The following is a 17,755-nucleotide window of genomic DNA, read 5'->3' on the forward strand; positions in this document are numbered from 1 at the left end:
CTCACTACTAAAATTTTATATTGGAGTCGCAGATGTCCACTCCTTTTTCGCTGGCAGCTCTCTTACATGTCAAATGGAAATCCATGCCTCCAGCACTTCAACACAATGTGCTCTTACGGGACACAGTGATTGCCTGGAGGGAATCCAGGAAACGCTTGAAGCTCCCCCCCCTTTATGTCCAAGTACTTACCTATACAGGGCAACCCCGCCTTTATCCCAGGAATAAATTCGGACTACTTTACTGTATGGCAAAGGAAAGGCCTGTTAAAGTTCGCGGATCTCTGTGACCACGCCACGGGCAAACCCTGTTTAATACAAGAAGTCTTGGACACTTACCAATTACCTGCTTCACACTTTTTTTCTATACTGCAATGTCAAAGCTTCATCCGCTCATCCGGTACCACCTCTACAAACAGGTTCCTTGATCCCCTGCTGGACCCCTTAATGCACTCAGCGACTTATAGCATTACTGACATTTACAAACCCTTCCAGAAACTTACGTCCACTCACCACGCTAGTTCCTCGGCGGCCAATTGGGCCAAGGACTTTCCCCTGGAGGATCTCGTCACAAAGTTGTTTCAAGGATATAAACACACCCTTCGACTGACACCCAACAAAACGTGGAGGGAAACGCAGTTAAAAATTCTGCATAGAGCGTATATTCCTTTCACGTCAACCGGCAATGCTCCTCTTGCACATCTATGCCCTTACTGCAGAACTAACCGTCCATCACTACACCACCGATTCTGGTCTTGCTCTTTTATTTCAACCTTCTGGGACCAGGTGCTGGCGCTAATACAACGGGTCACACTCTTTCAGCTACCAAAGGACCCCCTACTGCTTATCTTTGGATATTGGGACAAACATCTACAGATATGGACTAGCCGCCCTCCCCCCCACCCACGCAGCTGGATCCTCACCTGTCTATTAATAGCTCGCAGAGTTATTCTTGCCAATTGGATTACAACTGTGGGCCCATCAGTATCTCCGGTTCGTCGCAAACTCTTAAGCCTTATGACCAAAGACCGGCTCAACATGGACTCCAACCTTCCATCCTCAGCTGATCGTTTCTCAAGCAAATGGCAGGATTTTCTAGATTCGCTACCCAAAAATGTCAGCAATGCTCTGGTAGTGGACGATTTTGTATATGCTGCTCCAGGGTAGGGAATTTTGTGCTGTAGCTTAGGTGTCTTCTTCAACATCCTTTTACCTCACCTACACCCTTCCTCACACCCCTTCCCCTCCACTTTTTGATCCGCCTTTTTTTCCCTCTTCCCAATGTTCCCTCCCCATGGCATCAACACCGTTCAAGAGTAAAAGATCCATCCAACTAGGGTTCTAGTATGACAGTTTCATTTGATTTTGTAATGTTTAAGTGATGTCCCCCCCCCCCCCCCCCCGGGTCAGATATAAGCTCTTTCCTTTGCTCGGCATCTGACTCCGAAAAAGGTTAAAATGTATTGTTCAATGTTATCTCTTGTTGTGAATGTACCGCACATTGAATTTAATAAAGTTCCCTTAAAAAAAAAGAAACCACGCACTCGCAGACCATGAGCAATTTGGCTTGATATAACTGTGTCAACAGCTGTCATTGTGCTGAGATTTAGCTGTCACGGCTTGGTGCTCACACTTAGCTTCGATACCAGGTCTGCCAGAATAAAGGTTGAATCACTCTGCGTGTCAAGTAAGGCATAAGTGAGGATTTCTCTCTGAGGCTCCGCCGTAGCTGACAACAGAACTGGAACAATGCAGGATGTGGCAGAAGTATGTCTTGTCAAAGTATGGGACATAACTTTGGGAACGTTGTTGTTTACCATATTTCCCATGCCTACTTGATCATTGTTTGATGTTTTGACAGGCTCAGTGTTTCTCTGTATGTGCAAACCAGTTGGATGACGTAGACTGCATATACAACATGTGTGTCTTCTTTTGCAGTTTTTTGTAGTGTGGCCCTTTCTTAAGCAACCAAAGCAGAGGTAGTTTTCATGAATGAAGGCCTTCTTTTCATCGATGGTCTTTGCTGCAAAAGTCGGACATTTAGCGACACCGTGTGTTTCGTCTTTGCAGACTAGGCAAGGTGGTTTTGGTCTTGAAGCTGAGATCTTTGGAACGTTAAAGGTAGAGGGCTTCATTTGAGTGCTTGTGTTGAGCGCCTTGGCTCTCTTGGGAATTCTCTCATCTGTAGTCTTGGTACTGAGGAGGAAAGGAGAGGCAATGGGGTTGCATGCAATCTTAGCTTCCCTTTGCAGGAACTCTGTGAAGCGAGCAAAGGTTGGGTATTCTTGAGACTTGTCTAGCTCGTCCACAACTATGCGACTCCATCTCCTCACGATCCATTCAGGCAGTTTCTTGAGAAGCTTGTGGTTTTCTTCACAATCATTTAGAATAGCTAGGCCTTTAACATGAGGAATGGCCTCCACACAACCTTGAAGGAAATCCGCAAACGCTCTTAATGCTACAGGGTCGTTTGCTGATATCTTTGGCCATTTAGCCAACCTTTCTCTGAAAGCTCTTTGCACTATGAATGGACCTCCATACCTGTCCTGTAGAATTCCCCAAGCACCTAGATAAGCGTCTTCTGAATTCCGACAGAAGAAACCTTCCAGTGCCTTCTGAGCTTCACCACTGAGATACCTCTTCAAGTACAGCATTTTTTCGCACACAGGGAGTGGTTTCTGATCAATCAGCGCCATAAAGGATATCTTCCAATCTATGAACTTCAAAGGATCACCTGTAAATACAGTTGGTTCAGGTAAAGGGAGGCGGTAAGAGATGAGCAGACTTGCAAGTTCTGGGGTTAGACTAACTTCTTCTTTTGCTTTTGACACCCCACGTGGTGTATTTGAAGGTTGAAATGGCACAGCTTTTGGATTCAATGAGGTTTGAGGTTCATTATTTTGGCAGAGGTATTGCACCTTGTGGTCTTTCTCCTGTTCATAAATGTCAAGACTATCATAGGCGCTGTAGGCTTTCACTCTTGCTGCAGCTACCTTGACTTCATTTTCTGCTTGTAGCTGTTGTAGTCTTGTCTTTTCCTCATCCAAATTCAGTTTAGTTTCTGCCTCCAGTTTGCTCAGCTTAGCTTGCTCCTCGCGCATCTGTTGCATCGCCTTTGCCTGTTCTATCTTGGCTGCAAGATCTGCTTCTGCGTCTGCGCGTTTGCTAGATCTGGAAGTAGCTCTCGAGCTTGCGTTGGAGTCTGGTAATGACTCTGAGAGGACAGTTTCTGTTTCTGAGTTTCCAAAGACTGACTCATGCTCTTCCTTATTAAGCAACATCCTCACTTTTTCCTTCTCAAGTTGATCGTTAAAGATTTCATCTACATTCTCTAGCCGCTTGCTGATGAGGTTGCAGATTTCAGCCGTTAACGTGGTGCATGCATCCATTCTCTTAACAACGTACGGGGTAGTGGAATTATTTCGGCACATGGACTCATACTGTTGGTGTACTAAGGCTTCTTTGGCTTTAATCTCTTTCAATCTTGTATTAAGGTCTTCAGTTGAGCAGAAATCCTTTAACTTTGTCCTAAATTCCTTTGCTAGCTCCTTCCTCCTTGCCTTTTCATTTTTCTTAACTGTTTCTTCGTGCATTTCTTTGCCTTTTTCTGTTAGGCTTCGCTCTCTAGAGCTGAATCGCACCTGTTGTGACTCTGTGGGTTTGTCTGTTTCTTCAGCAGGTGACAACATTTTGTTCTAGTGTGCCTTTGCCTTTCAAGTGTGTGTGTGTGCCTGAATCCTAACTTGAATGAGTGTTGGCTCAAACTTGCTACTAAGGCCTATGACAGAAAACAGGCATTTACACTTGTAACTAAGGATTAGCAAAACAATGCATACAATACGACAAAATGTTTTAAAACGAATATACTGCTGACACTTTCTAACCAGACAATTAAACCTTTACGTAACTAACTGCAGTTTGGTGGATTAGGAACTTAGAAGATAGCGTTGCTTTAAATCTGACACTAGGCCTCTAAACACAAATATAATAACTTAATCACTGCATTAGCAAAATATTAATTATTTGGCTCGCATACTAGTTAAGGGCGGCTTCCGGATCACATATAAAGAGCCCGCTATATTTAAAAGTCCACGTGACACGTTTACATTTCAGCCAAGTCTCTGTTGCCAAGATGGCGTCCACACTGCGAGGCAATGGGAAGCCTTTACTCACAGTTTGATGAAGACTGCGACGCAGCCGATGATTCACTTCAGTGACGGGTTTCCACCGCAGCGACGAGTTTTCACTGGCAGTGACGAGTTGTCACGCCAGTGCAATGTTACATCTGCTTGTGCGTATACCAATGCTGGCCTGTTTTATTGACTACATTTCTGCCTACTGCCTGGACCAATCACTGCCTGGACCAATCCTTTGTCTGCTTGCTACTATGTCTCTGCCTGTGCCAGAACTGACCCATCTGCACATCCTGCTGACTACTTTCCTGTGAGACACCAGTCCCAGCCATCCCCTGCAGACAACTGGACTCCTGGAACCACATGAAATTTTTGTTCTTCCTTTCTTCAGCCTCCTGTACTTCTTGGCCAGTGAACATGTCATTCTTGGGGGCAGCCTTGTACCAGTAGACTAGGCTTGGTTGGCTTATAAGAACTCTATTTATAGGATATAGGATTTCTATAGGTGACACTACACTAACCTATATTTCCTGAACACTCGTACAGAGGCAACCTTTCAGATTTCAATGTTTTGAAATAACTTGCTGATATAAATAGGTTTTACTTGGAGCGAGTACAGGATCCTAGGGAGAATGTTCAGTTTGAGGACATTGCACCTCCCCATCTAAGAAAAGATGAGGGTCGACCAAGTTGTCAGCTCTTTGTGGAATTTGGAAATCAGAGGGATGAAGTTAAGTGAATAGAGGTTTGATAAGTCCCTGGGCAGTAAAATACCTAAATATTCTACTTAATGTGGGAGGAGACTATTTAAAATTAAATTTGGCTTGAAGAGCCTAAATGGCAGTTTCTGGGAGAGTTAGGCTCAGTGCTTCAGATTTTTAATAATTATTTTTAAAAATAAAAAAGAATAATTGTGCAGATAGTTTTGTATCTTGCTTCCCTGGAGGGCATAAAGCCCAATTGGTCCAGGTGAATGAGTATCTGCAGTTGGTGAACAAGGTGTGTAGCCAGAAGTTTGGCAAATACCTTTTTAGATCTGTGTTAAGGAGGGAAATGGACCTATAACTGGCGAGGAGCAGGGGGCTTATGCATAAAAGTTATATTTGTGGTTAGGGCAGACATTTTTGAGTGAATTAAATGTCACTAGGAAATATAGCGACAGCTGTGCTTGAAACCATTTATAATTGGAAAGCATAAAGCCATCAGGGTCCAGTGCCTTACCAGTATTTATAGATTTGATTGCCTGAGCTAGCTCTGTTTTAATAAGGGGTTGTTCCAGGATAGAGGACACGGAGACTGGTAGAGATGGAAGGCCCGATTGAGCAAGATATTTCTTAATACACTCCTTATGTCGTAGGTGCTGCTGGGTCAAAATGGTAGAAGTAGGGTTGTAGGGGTTAGCGTAATAATCTTTAAAGGCATTAACTATTTTAGATAAAAGATATGTTGTGGTAGTCTGGCGCTCATAGATAATGCTGGGGAATAACAGTATCAATCTAACGTGGAGTGGTATGTCCTGGGTGGTTAACCTGGACAATATCAGCTTTTGGCTGATCAGCTGTAATGGCGCTGGCACAAGGTGGGAGTTAAGGGTCCATGTGCAAGTCTCTGAGGGTGAACGGGGAGATGTAGGTAGCCTGGAATCCAATAAGGGGTAGGTGCACAAGATGGATCCAGGGATGGATGGATGGGTCACTGGCACTCAGGGCTGCTATCCCAGAGAGTGAAGTCGACTCTGAACAGTGGATAAAAAGAAGAGGGAAGCGCCTCTTGAGTGTGGTGAAAGCAATTTATTAACAAAACGATGTAGTAACTTACATATTAGTAAGCTGTGATGTTCGTGACGCTCCGGGGGCGGCTGCTGAAGATGATGTCCAAGTGTCTAGGCATGGGCTGAAGGTCCGAGAGATGAAGGAGACCAGCTCTGACTTCCCGGAAGGGCCTTGCTACACTGGAGTCTCGTGCGGTGGCCGGCGGTCTGCGGTAGTGTCTGACGTCACACAATGGTGTGGGCAGTCTGGGCTTCACGACGCATTTCAGAGCATGCGCGGGTGTCCGGTCATGGACATGCGCACTCCTTTCTCAAGTGTGTCAGAGATACATTGGTTTCTTTGTCTTTTAAGAAATGAGCCATGCCAAATAAAGGAGCCTCCTTAAAGGCCTTGTGGGCCTCCCAAACTGTATGAGATGGCACTTTAGAGCTGGCATTAGTAGAAAAATATTGGTATATGTCTGTAGTCAAGGCTGCAACTACTTGAGGGTCTTGCAGGAGGGAATCATGGAGATGCCAATATCAAGAGGAGGGAGTATGTGTACCCTGGGACAATGTAAAGTATGTATCATGAACAGCATAATAATATGAATAATCTCTAGTGGTTAGGTGATGGATTGCCCATGCATCCACCAACTGGTGGAGGTTGAGGCATTTTTAATATGCTTACCTTTTGCAAACGACAGATGAGAAGTAGCTTTGGAGGAATCCAACAAAGGCTTAAGTATAAAATTAAAATCGTCACTCACTAAGACAGCACCCTCTACATCAGACAGCCTTTCCAAGGAGCACTCCAAGAAATGTATTTTATTGTAGTTGGGGTGTGGTATATACAGTAATAGCAAAGGTTACAACCTGGTTGGAAGATTATCCTTTTACAAGGCAGTGCCCCTCCGTATCTTTTTATTCTTCAGTGTGTAACCACTCTTTTGGCAAAGAGTAGGTTCATCCTTCTAGATTTTTTTATCCAGAAAGCCTAAATGAAAGGCTGGGGGGGATTTTAGCTGCGGGAAAATGGGTCTCCTGTAAAAAACACCACATAAGCTCCTTCATTGGGTAAATTAGTGAGAATCATGCAGCGCTTCTCAGGAGTATCCAGGCCTTGGGAATTTAATGAAACAATTTTAAGGTTGCCATGATGGGTGTGTGTCACTGAGAAGAGGGGAAAGACAAACATAGCCGGCAGGGGTGGTGAAAATGCCGGCAGTTGAAGAACATGAGGTGTACAAGGTCAGTGATACCTGTGTGGCAGGGCTGCTGTTGAAAACCACAGGGCCCCACACAGAGAACCTGACACAAGGCCCCACACAGAGAACATAATATGGGGGCCCACACAGCACTGCAGCTACGTACCAATCATTGTGTTAATTGAGCAAAGGAAGAGGCTGGTAAATGACATATTTATCAGGCCCTTTCCCCACTCTCAACCTTGAAGGATCCTATTGTGTGCTTGCAGCTGCCTGCTGGAAGCCAGCAGCACTGTAGGGGTGGAGAGGGTGCACAAAGGGGGGCCTGGTCAGTTGGGGAAACGTATAGTGCGCAGGGAAGGTGATCAGTGTGGCGGGGGCAATTACTGGAACTGATCCTTTGTAGTGCTCTCTTTACAGCAGCTCAAAGCCAATGGGAGTTAGAGGAGAATAATCCATCTTTCAGCTGCTGCAGAGAGAGCCATACAGGGAATTGGTTTGAGTAATTGTCCCCCTACTGCACCGATCACCCTTCCTGCCCACATTCAATACACCCTGCTGCATGGGCCCCTCTGCTGGCCCTGTACAGGAGGACTGATAGTACCCCCTTATCTAAAGCCCTGAGTGCAGATGAGGTGAGGTGGAGGGGGGAAACGAGGGAGGCGAGGGTCTGGGGATGGAGGGAGAGGGTAAGAAATAGAGGGAGGACAGGGCACAAAAAGTAAAAAAGAAAAACCGAAAAAGGGGTACAAAGCTATTAAATGACTAAAAAGTCCTGGATAAAAGGGCCTGTCTTTAAGGTGGGGTATATATTAACCTCCCTGGTGGTATGATTCTTTCGGATTTTAGGTGCTGAAAGTGGTATCATTATTTTGCATGTAATTCTTGTGAATGAGCAGCCCAAACCAACTGTATACATTATTTATATATATATATATATATATATATATATATATATATATATATATATATATATACACATATATATATATATATATATATATATATATATATATATATATATAATTATATATATATATATATATATATAAATATATATATATATATATACAGTATATACCTATATATATATATATATATATATACAGTGCCTTGCGAAAGTTTTCAACCCCCTTGAACTTTGCGACCTTTTGCCACATTTCAGGCTTCAAACATAAAGATATAAAACTGTAATTTTTTGTGAAGAATCAACAACAAGTGGGACACAATCATGAAGTGGAACAAAATTTATTGGATATTTCAAACTTTTTTCAGTTTTTTATTTGTTAACAAAGTTTGAAATATCCAATAAATTTCGTTCCACTTCATGATTGTGTCCCACTTGTTGTTGATTCTTCACAAAAAATTACAGTTTTATATCTTTATGTTTGAAGCCTGAAATGTGGCAAAAGGTCGCAAAGTTCAAGGGGGCCGAATACTTTCGCAAGGCACTGTATGTATATATATATATATATATATATATATATATATATATATACGTATATATATATATATATATATATATATATATACATAAAAAGTACAGTAAAACTGCAGGAAAGGGCACTGGGGGGCAAATTAATGTTTTTTTTTTTTTATTTTGAATTGTATCAGTGTGTTTGGTGTGTTTTACATTTGAATTTGCCGCCGGTTCCACCCCCCTGTGGACGTCACGTCGCAGGAGGTGGAAGCCGGGGCACAGAGAGGATCGGGAGGAAGAACCGATGCCAGGCACCGCCGGGACACGTCGCTGGATCCCGGTGACAAGGTAAGTAAACCTGCTTACAGGATCCAGCAATGCTTCTGGCGGTAACCCCGAGTGTGGCTCGGGGTTACCGCTTTTGGCTCTGAAATTTAACCCGAGCCGTGCTCGGGAATACCGCTAAGAAGGTTAACCCCATCCTTGTTTTTGCATTTTTCAATTTTTCTCAAAGGATGCAGTAAGATGCTGTAAAAATGTAACTCTCAGTTGGATTGCCAACAACAACCACCTGTTGCACTCCAAGTGAAAAGTTGTAATAAAAAAAAAACAAAAAAAGGAAAAAGTTAAAACAAAAAAAAAAAGTAGATAAGGTTTTAACAGTTAAAGATACCGTACACGTTACTCAGGCATTTTCCCCTTTTATCACCACTTTAAGACAGACCACAGAAATTTAAAAATAAAGAAAACAAAAAACATTCTTACCTTGGCTCCAGCTTCTGATGCTGGTGACAACTGCTTGTCTCTATTCATTGGAAATTCCACAAGATTGAACTCCAGCCCACTGCAAGAACATATATAAAAAAAGAACATATTCTCCCTGGATTTTTAGTGCTACTCCTCAATAATGATGCTGCTCCCATCTTAGAGAAGGCCCTGTATGAGATGTCAGAAGTTGGCGCCAGGGTTTTCTTTCTGTTTTTAGCATTTTTTTTTTTTAAATTGCCTTTGCAGTGGATTTGACTTTTGGGAGTGGGGCTTTCATCAGAGTGGATTACCCATTTTTTTTAGAAGTTACACTTTAAAAAATATGCTTGGTGAACACACCTATGCAGCCTGTTATTACTGTAGTGTATGTGGACAGTGACTGGCTGTAAAAAAAATCTGTATTTAAATAAAGGTGAAAACCCATCCCTTCTCCAACCTCCAAATTCTCCAAGATATACAGCATTTTGCTACCTACATGAAGTTCAGTAAAGGTTTATATCTACTTTAAGAGTCCCGCTGTTGCCTACAAGCCTCCACTAATCTCTTTCTATGCACTTTATCAGCAGCACTTTTCCTGTTTTCTCAATCACAGCTAAATCCTGTTATAGTGAGGGGTCTAGCTTATCCAAAAGCCTTCTTTTTGGCTCTCCAAAGCCCGCTGACCTAAATTCTAAGGTCAAACGGTGCATTATGATTACTATGGTGAATTCCTGTATTAGTATGCCAGGTCTGTGAACTGCAAACATGCGGGATTCACCTCAAACCCATGATAGTGGCGAACCCAAATCTCATCTCTACTGTGTAAAAATATATTGTCATCCATTTTTAGTCAACAGCTGCTGCTTTATTGAATGTGTTGCTGGTCACAGGGATAAAAGGATTAATATACTTTTCTTTACTGGAAGACAGAATAAATCCCTGTGTGAATAACAAAGATGGGTGAAGCGAATGATGCATGGATTCTTAAGTATTCTCACAAACATTTTATTTACCACTAGATTTTGTGTGGTCGGAAATCTTGGCAGAAAACACAAAGTACTAGCCAGTTGCAAAGCAGTTCTTTTCTTTCTTTATTGGAACAGTTTTCAGAAACCTGAAGAGACTTAAGCAGTGAGAAGCTGAAGGAAACCAGCTGAATCTGCGTTGTGCTGCGGGAACAGAATGTTTATTTTCTTTCCTAATGTAATCCTTATCTGCCTGACAATTACTGCAAAATATTTTTGCTCTTGTCCGTTCTCCTGTCCAGATAATGCTTTTTCTCACATTTGTGCTGCCCTAATTATTTTTGTAGTGCCCTTCTTCTTTGACTAAATTGCTTTATCCTCTTCAGTTACCTTATGAAATTTATTCTGATTTTCTTTACTTTCTCCTTAAATTCTGGCAAGTTTCAGTATCTTTTTTATTAATAGAAATATTTTTGTTCTTTGGTTTTTTGAGCAGACTGCACAGGGCCCTTGAACACAAGTCATGATGTTCCACTTCCAGCTCCTATTTGTGTTGTCCATCAAACATGGTTTGCGCTACCCCCTCAGGAGCTGCTGAGTATAATGAGACCCCTGTTTGCTTCTGAGCCCTCAGTGAGACACAACCCGTGCTGATACCACCATAAACCTGCAACCGGATGTCACTTTGGTTATCCCACAAAGGATAAGCACACCACTTTTGATGAAGAAAATATTTTGTTTATATGGAAAATCAGATGAGCAGTAGTATAGGCTTAAAGCGGAGTTCCGGGCACAAAATCGACCTAATCAATTTTGTGCCCATCCGCTTGCTTTGCTTCACCTGAAAAGGAATTGGATAGTTAGGATTATTTTTTTTTTTAACTTACCTTGTAATTGTAGAAAGAAATACTCACCTTTCGTCACTTCCTCCCTCTGCGGCCTCGGCCCGCGCCGTCTCTTCCGGCTTGCAATGATTCCTGGGAGCTGAACATCATCGCTCCCAGGAATCAATGCGCCTGTACCGGCCCCGCTCGTCACTTCTGGTGCGACGCCGCATTCCCTGCTAAACAGCTTCTGGGCATGCCCAGAAGCTGTGTAGGAATGCGGCACCACGCTGGAAGTGACGAGAGGGGCCGGTGAAGGCGCATTCTGGGAGAAGAAGACGCGGAAGAGGACGTAGAAGAGGATCGCGCTGGCTTCAGCTGCCCACAACAGAGATGGCAACGCTGTGGAAGAAATTTTATAAGTGAGTATTTCTTCTTGCAGGTAAGTGCGAACCGGGACAGATCAGAGGCTAGCCATTGTGGAATGTACTAGCCCTGACTGTCCCGGGGGTATGTTCACTGAAAAAATGTTTCTGTGCCCGGAATTCCGCTTTAATATCAGTGTCTGATACACCAAAGAGAAGCAATAAAACACAGAGCAGTGTCTCTTTAAACAGACCCAATTGTCCTGCAGGACTGAGAATTTAGACGTGGCTTTCCTACTGAGAGGATTTTCCAAAATGAGCAACAGGGAGAGAGCAAAGCATGTTAAGCTAGCTTGTTTGTGGTCTCACAGTGGATGGAACTAGAGCTTAACTCTCTGAGGGTTTTGGTAAGCAAATTGTCCCATATAGAATAATACAACATTGGAGGAAATCTTCTACCAGCTTGTTGGAGCTCTCTACGTTGGTGCACAGAGGAGGTGTAGTCCCCTTTTTAGAGAAATGAACTTTCGCAAAGTTGGCAACACAGCAAGCAGAGTTCCCCTTTAATGAATGCAACAAGTTGGTAATTTACTTTAAAGACATCAGGAGGTTTTAAATGTTATTCAATCTGAGAAAAGGTAGGGGCAGAATTGAACAGTAATGTGTCAAGTAAGTGCAGTGCTTGGCTTGTGGAACTTATGACTTCTTTTGATAGAACGGGTCTGAGGTAATATACATTTACAGTTCCTGCCTTATCAGGCAACCAGAAAGTATTAAGGAAGGATGATATCCTGGGTGCAGTACATCAATGGGTAGCTAGTGAAGATAGGCTGCAGCACTGATTGGGCTACAGAATCTGTGTCTCTATGTGGCAGTCTGTGTTGTAAGAATCCTGAACTTAAGTAACTGGCAACAACAACTGAACTTGTAGCATGTGATGGTGTGGTATATGTTAGGAACCCTTTTACCCAGTCTTTTATGGTAGCGGTGCAAAGCAATTGCCTTGCTGCTTAGGGGCCCCCTTTCTCCCTGCCCCCACCCCCCTTGATGTAGTGGTGCCAGTGGCGATGACCCGACCTGTCCGCCTGCAGGATCGACCAACCTGCCTCACAGTACAATCTGGAAGTACCCCTATCCAGTGTTGGGGGTAACTAGTTACAAAGTAACTGATTACAGTAACTACATTACTTTTTTTGGTAACTAAGTAAAGTAACTAGTTACAATACTAATATTGGTAACTACACTACTTTACTAGGCTATAGGAACGCGCTTTCCTGCGTTATCCAAGCCGTGCGATACAATCGTTATTTAGAAGAATAGAGACGGATGAAGTTTATGACTTTTTGTTGCACTTTATGTTTTATTCTGTTTTTTTCAGGTTTTGTTCTCATGTTTCCCAAAGCCTGTGTTTATACAATAAACTCTATGCAGAAAGAGTGTCATGTATCTTTTTCTACATGGTCAATTAAGAAAGAGGAAAGTAAAGTAATAAGTAGTGAAGTTACTTTTCAAATGCAGTAACTAGTAAAGTAATCTCATTACAATTTACAGAAGTAACTAGTAACTAGTTACATTTTTTGAGTAACTACCCCAACACTGCCCCTATCACATTGCAGTTGCATTTATACGGAGACTTGATTACAAACAGGTGGCTACTATTTATCATCATTAGTCATTTAGGTCAACATTGGATCATTCAGAGATCCTCACTGAACTTCTGGAGACAGTTTACTGCACTGAAAGTAAAGGGGCTGAATAATTTTGCACGCCCAATTTTTCGTTTTTTTATTTGTTAACAAAGTTTAAAATATCCAATAAATTCCGTTCCATTTCATGATAGTGTCCCACTTGTTGTTGATTCTTCACAAAAAATTACAGTTTTATATCTTTATGTTTGAAGCCTGAAATGTGGCAAAAGGTCGCAAAGTTCAAGGGGGCCGAATACTTTCGCAAGGCACTGTATATATATATATATATATATATATATATATATATATATATATATATATATATATATATATATATATATATATATATATATACACTGCTGAAAAGAATTAAAGGAACACTATCTAATTAGAGAGTAGCATCAAGTCAATTAAACACCTGGGATATTGATCTGGTCAGTTAAGTAGCAGAGGGGGTTGGTAATCAGTTTCAGCTGGTTTGGTGTTAATTAAATTAACAACAGGTGCACTAGATGGGTAACAATGAGACAACCTCCAAACAGGAATGGTTTTACAAGTGAAGGCCACTGACATTTTTTTTCTACCTACTCATCTTTTCTGACTGTTTTTCATTAGTTTTGCATTTGGCTAGGGTCCGAGTCACTACTGGTAGCATGAGGCAATACCTGGAACCTATAGAGGTTGTACAGGTGGTCCAACTCCTCCAGAATGGCACATCAATACAAGCGTCCTTTAATATGCTGAATGTACGAGATATATGTGTTGATTTATAGAAGTCCTAAGAACAAATGTCAATGTCAGTGTTTATGTTCAAGAAATGTGGTACCAGTGGAAACAGCCACAGAACCAAAGCAACATGTTTATCCCTTGTTGGGTGTTTTGTTTGTTTGTTTGTTTGTTTGTTTGTTTGTTTAGTATAATATCTCTATTATTGTAATTGAGGAATTTGAGGAGGAATGGTGCAATGGTTTCCCTGAAATCAGTGAACAAGCTGGGACTCTGTGTACCTGTACAATGCCAAACTACAGGTCAAGCTATCTTCACCAAAGGTGTTGACCAACCAGTTTTTTGTGAAATCAACAGTCTTTGCCTTCAGTACGTTCTGGAATGGCAATGATGTGTGCATTGTTCCTATGTAATCTGTTTTCCTTGTCTTTCATGCAAGCTTCATGGCTGGATAGAAAAGACTTCTTGCTTAAGAAATCTAGTATGGATGTAGGTAGTGGGTGCCATTCTCTGGGGTGATGAACCTTTTAGGCAGAGAGTCCAATGTTGTCTTGAAAAATCAGGTGGAGCACTTGTTTGTGTTATTTACAGGTTATATCAAGGTACTTTACAATGCTCAAAAAGAGATAGAACTTCAAAACAAAAATCGAACAATGCCACGGTGCTAACCTACAACAGCAGGCCTAACAGGCTGCACAAACCTAAAGCTTTTCAGCTCCAAAACACTTAGTTTTTTTCTAAATATCACAAACCATAGCTCTAGCAGATACTTCATGTTTGCTCCCTGCCTAAAATGCACGAATTCTTTGTCTCAGGTGAGCCTAATTTATACCAGACAGTGGGAGGTTCATAACTTAGATTGATCAGAGACAAATGTCTCCCATAGAGCAACTCAAAAGGAAGGAATCCCAAAGAAGAGTTAGGAATGTCCCTCATGGGAAATATCAGGTATGGAATTTTTTCTATCCTTGGCAGATGTATCACACGGATGAATGGCCTCAAGGTAATGGGATAGTAAACAGAATATGCTGATGGCCCCCAGGCAGACTTGAGCAGTGGACGCACAAGGACCATGGCAATTCTTCTAAAGGGCAAACATCAATAATAGGTAATGGCACTGGTAGTAATGGTAATGGTAGTGGGGCAGGGATGCAAACATTTGACAAACTAGACAGGGTTTACAATAATTCTCAATTTTTTTATTGTTCCCCAGCCGTGAAAATCCTTCCTAAACTCTTTCAGTGCCTTTTTCAACACAATACTTCAGGTACTGTTCAGGTACAGTTTCATGCTATAACTGGCCTCAGTCCTCAACCACATGTGAGTTGGGGCATGTACTGGGTGTAATACTTCCTGAGTTTGAACTAATATCATTTTAAAATAGAATTTCACCAAAAAATAAAAAGATAAAAATGAAAAGCCTGATAAAATACAAAAATTGTCCTTAATCTTTAAGGCCAGCATCATTCAACTCACCTTCTCTGAGACCAGGTCATTCTGGAAACCCCACAGCCTGTGAGGGGATAAGGAAAGACAAAGCATCAAAGTGATATTTGACCCTTTGGGGTTTATTTACTAAAGCTAGAGAGGGCAAAAGTTGTCACAATCCTGCAGATAAACCAATCAGCTTTTAACCTCAGCTTGTTTAATTAAGCTTTGGCAATAAAACCTGGAGGCTGATTGGTTTATCTGCAGAATTGTGACTAACTTTGCCCTCTCTAGCTCTCGAGCAAATAATATGTTCAGTGGTGAGTCCACACTTAAATGGTGACTGTGTTCAAATTCCAACGTAGTGAATGGCCTCTTACCATGTGTTAAACAAAACAGAGCCTCCAAATGAACTTGACAATGTGATAATAAATTAACACCCAGGGATAAAGATGGACTCTTACCAGAGATGATGGAGGTAAAAACTTCAAGCAAAGTAGGTAGATGATCCCGTGTCAGCAGGACTGAAGAGGCAAAGCACTCTCCTTGAGAATCCTCCAGATCACATCCACCCACAGCATCCAAAAAAACTTTGTGCGGCTCAAGATAAAATGGCCCGAAGATGCATTCCCAAAAGAAAGAAAGGGACTAATAGTGTATTATCCTTTAAAACCAAATTTAATAAAGGCAAATACACTTACAGCAATCCAAGGACAAAGATGCAACAAGCTGAAGAACGTCACGGCCGCCTGCAGAACGGTAACGTGACAAAATGACAGCGCGACCAGCTCCTTCCGACGCGTTTCCACACAAGGGGTCGTCTACTGGGACTGTAGCATAAAAAAATGCTCCAGTCCCAGTAGACGACCCCTTGTGGGGAAACGCGTCGGAAGTAGCTGGACGCGCTGTCATTTTGTCACGTTACCGTTCTGCAGGCGGCCGTGACGTTCTTCAGCTTGTTGCATCTTTTTAACTTGGATTGCTGTAAGTGTATTTGCCTTTATTAGATTTGGTTTTAAAGGATAATGCACTATTAGTCCCTTTCTTTCTTTTGGGATTGCATCTTTGGGCCATTTCATCTTGAGCCGCACAAAGTTTTTTTGGATGCTGTTGGTGGATGTGATCTGGAGGATTCTCAAGCAGAGTGCTTCACCTCTTCAGTCCTGCTGACACGGGATCATCTACCTACTTTGCTTGAAGTTTTTACCTCCATTGTCTCTGGTAAGAGTCCATCTTTATCACTGGGCGTTAATTTATTATCACATTGTCAAGTTCATTTGGAGGCTCTGTTTGGTTTAACACATGGTAAGAGGCCATTCACTACGTTGGAATTTGAACACAGTCACCATTTAAGTGTGGACTCACCACTGAACATATTATTTTCACATTTTTGATTATGGACTTTATTGATGAACTGTATTTTGTTTACACATTATTCTGAAGTCCTCCAAGTTTGTGCAGAAGTTTTTTTTATATCTTAATGCATTCTAGGCATAAAGATAAAAAACCTTCTGTCTGCAGCAGCCCCCCTCAGCCCCCCTAATACTTACCTAAGCCCCCTCTTAATCCACCCATGTCTATGAGTGCTCTCCGTTCTGATTGGCTGAGATACAGCAGCTGAGCTATTGGCTCCCCCTGCTGTTATTCATGCTCAGTTAGCCAATGAGGAGAGAGAGGGCAGGACTGAATGGATACACAGAGCTGTGGCTCGGCACGGGTGCCCCCATAGCAAGCTAATTGCTGTGGGGGCAATCAAGAGAAGGGAGGGGCCAGGAGCTCCAGCCAGGGACCCATGAAGAGGAGGATCCAGGCTGCTCTGTGCAAAACCACTTCACAGAGGAGGTAAGTATAACATGTTTGTAATTTTAATTGATAAAAGAATTTACAATCACTTTAAGCTTATCTACAAACACTTGCCTACTTGAACCCCCAACTCCGGGTGACTTTGCAGTGGGGCTATAACACTCATTTTGCCTAGGGGAGAGTAGAAACAGGTTTACTTACCTGATCCTTCCCCAACATATGGCACTCCATCATCATTTCGTGAAGGGAGGGGTTACCCCATCAACACCAAATGTGAATCAAATCTTTTTTTTTTTTCCATTCAACGTGCTGGTCCTGCCTAAGTGCTGTCAGATTAGATTTGCATTTGTAGACTTTTTGTTCTATATAGTAAATCAGCAGCCAGATACATATGCCTCTCAAACTAAATGACCCAGGAACCTAAAAAAATGAATTTGTGCATTAGGGAAACACCCATTTTATGCAAGCATTTGTATACTCATTTCTGTATTTTCCAAAATACTGGTGATATGTATTTGAGCTAATGTGTGAAATACTGTATATATACTGGTAAAATACCATCTATCCACTTTTCTTACACCCAATATCCAAGTGTAAAGCAAAGGATTTACTCGTCTGAAAAGTAAGTGCCAGAGATTAAAACTCATGTGTACAAGAGAAAAAGATCTATATCTTATTTCTTCATCTGTCACACAATGCCC

This window comes from Pelophylax lessonae, assembly GCF_965119305.1.
Source record: "Pelophylax lessonae genome assembly, chromosome: 1".
Lineage (NCBI taxonomy): Eukaryota > Metazoa > Chordata > Amphibia > Anura > Ranidae > Pelophylax > Pelophylax lessonae.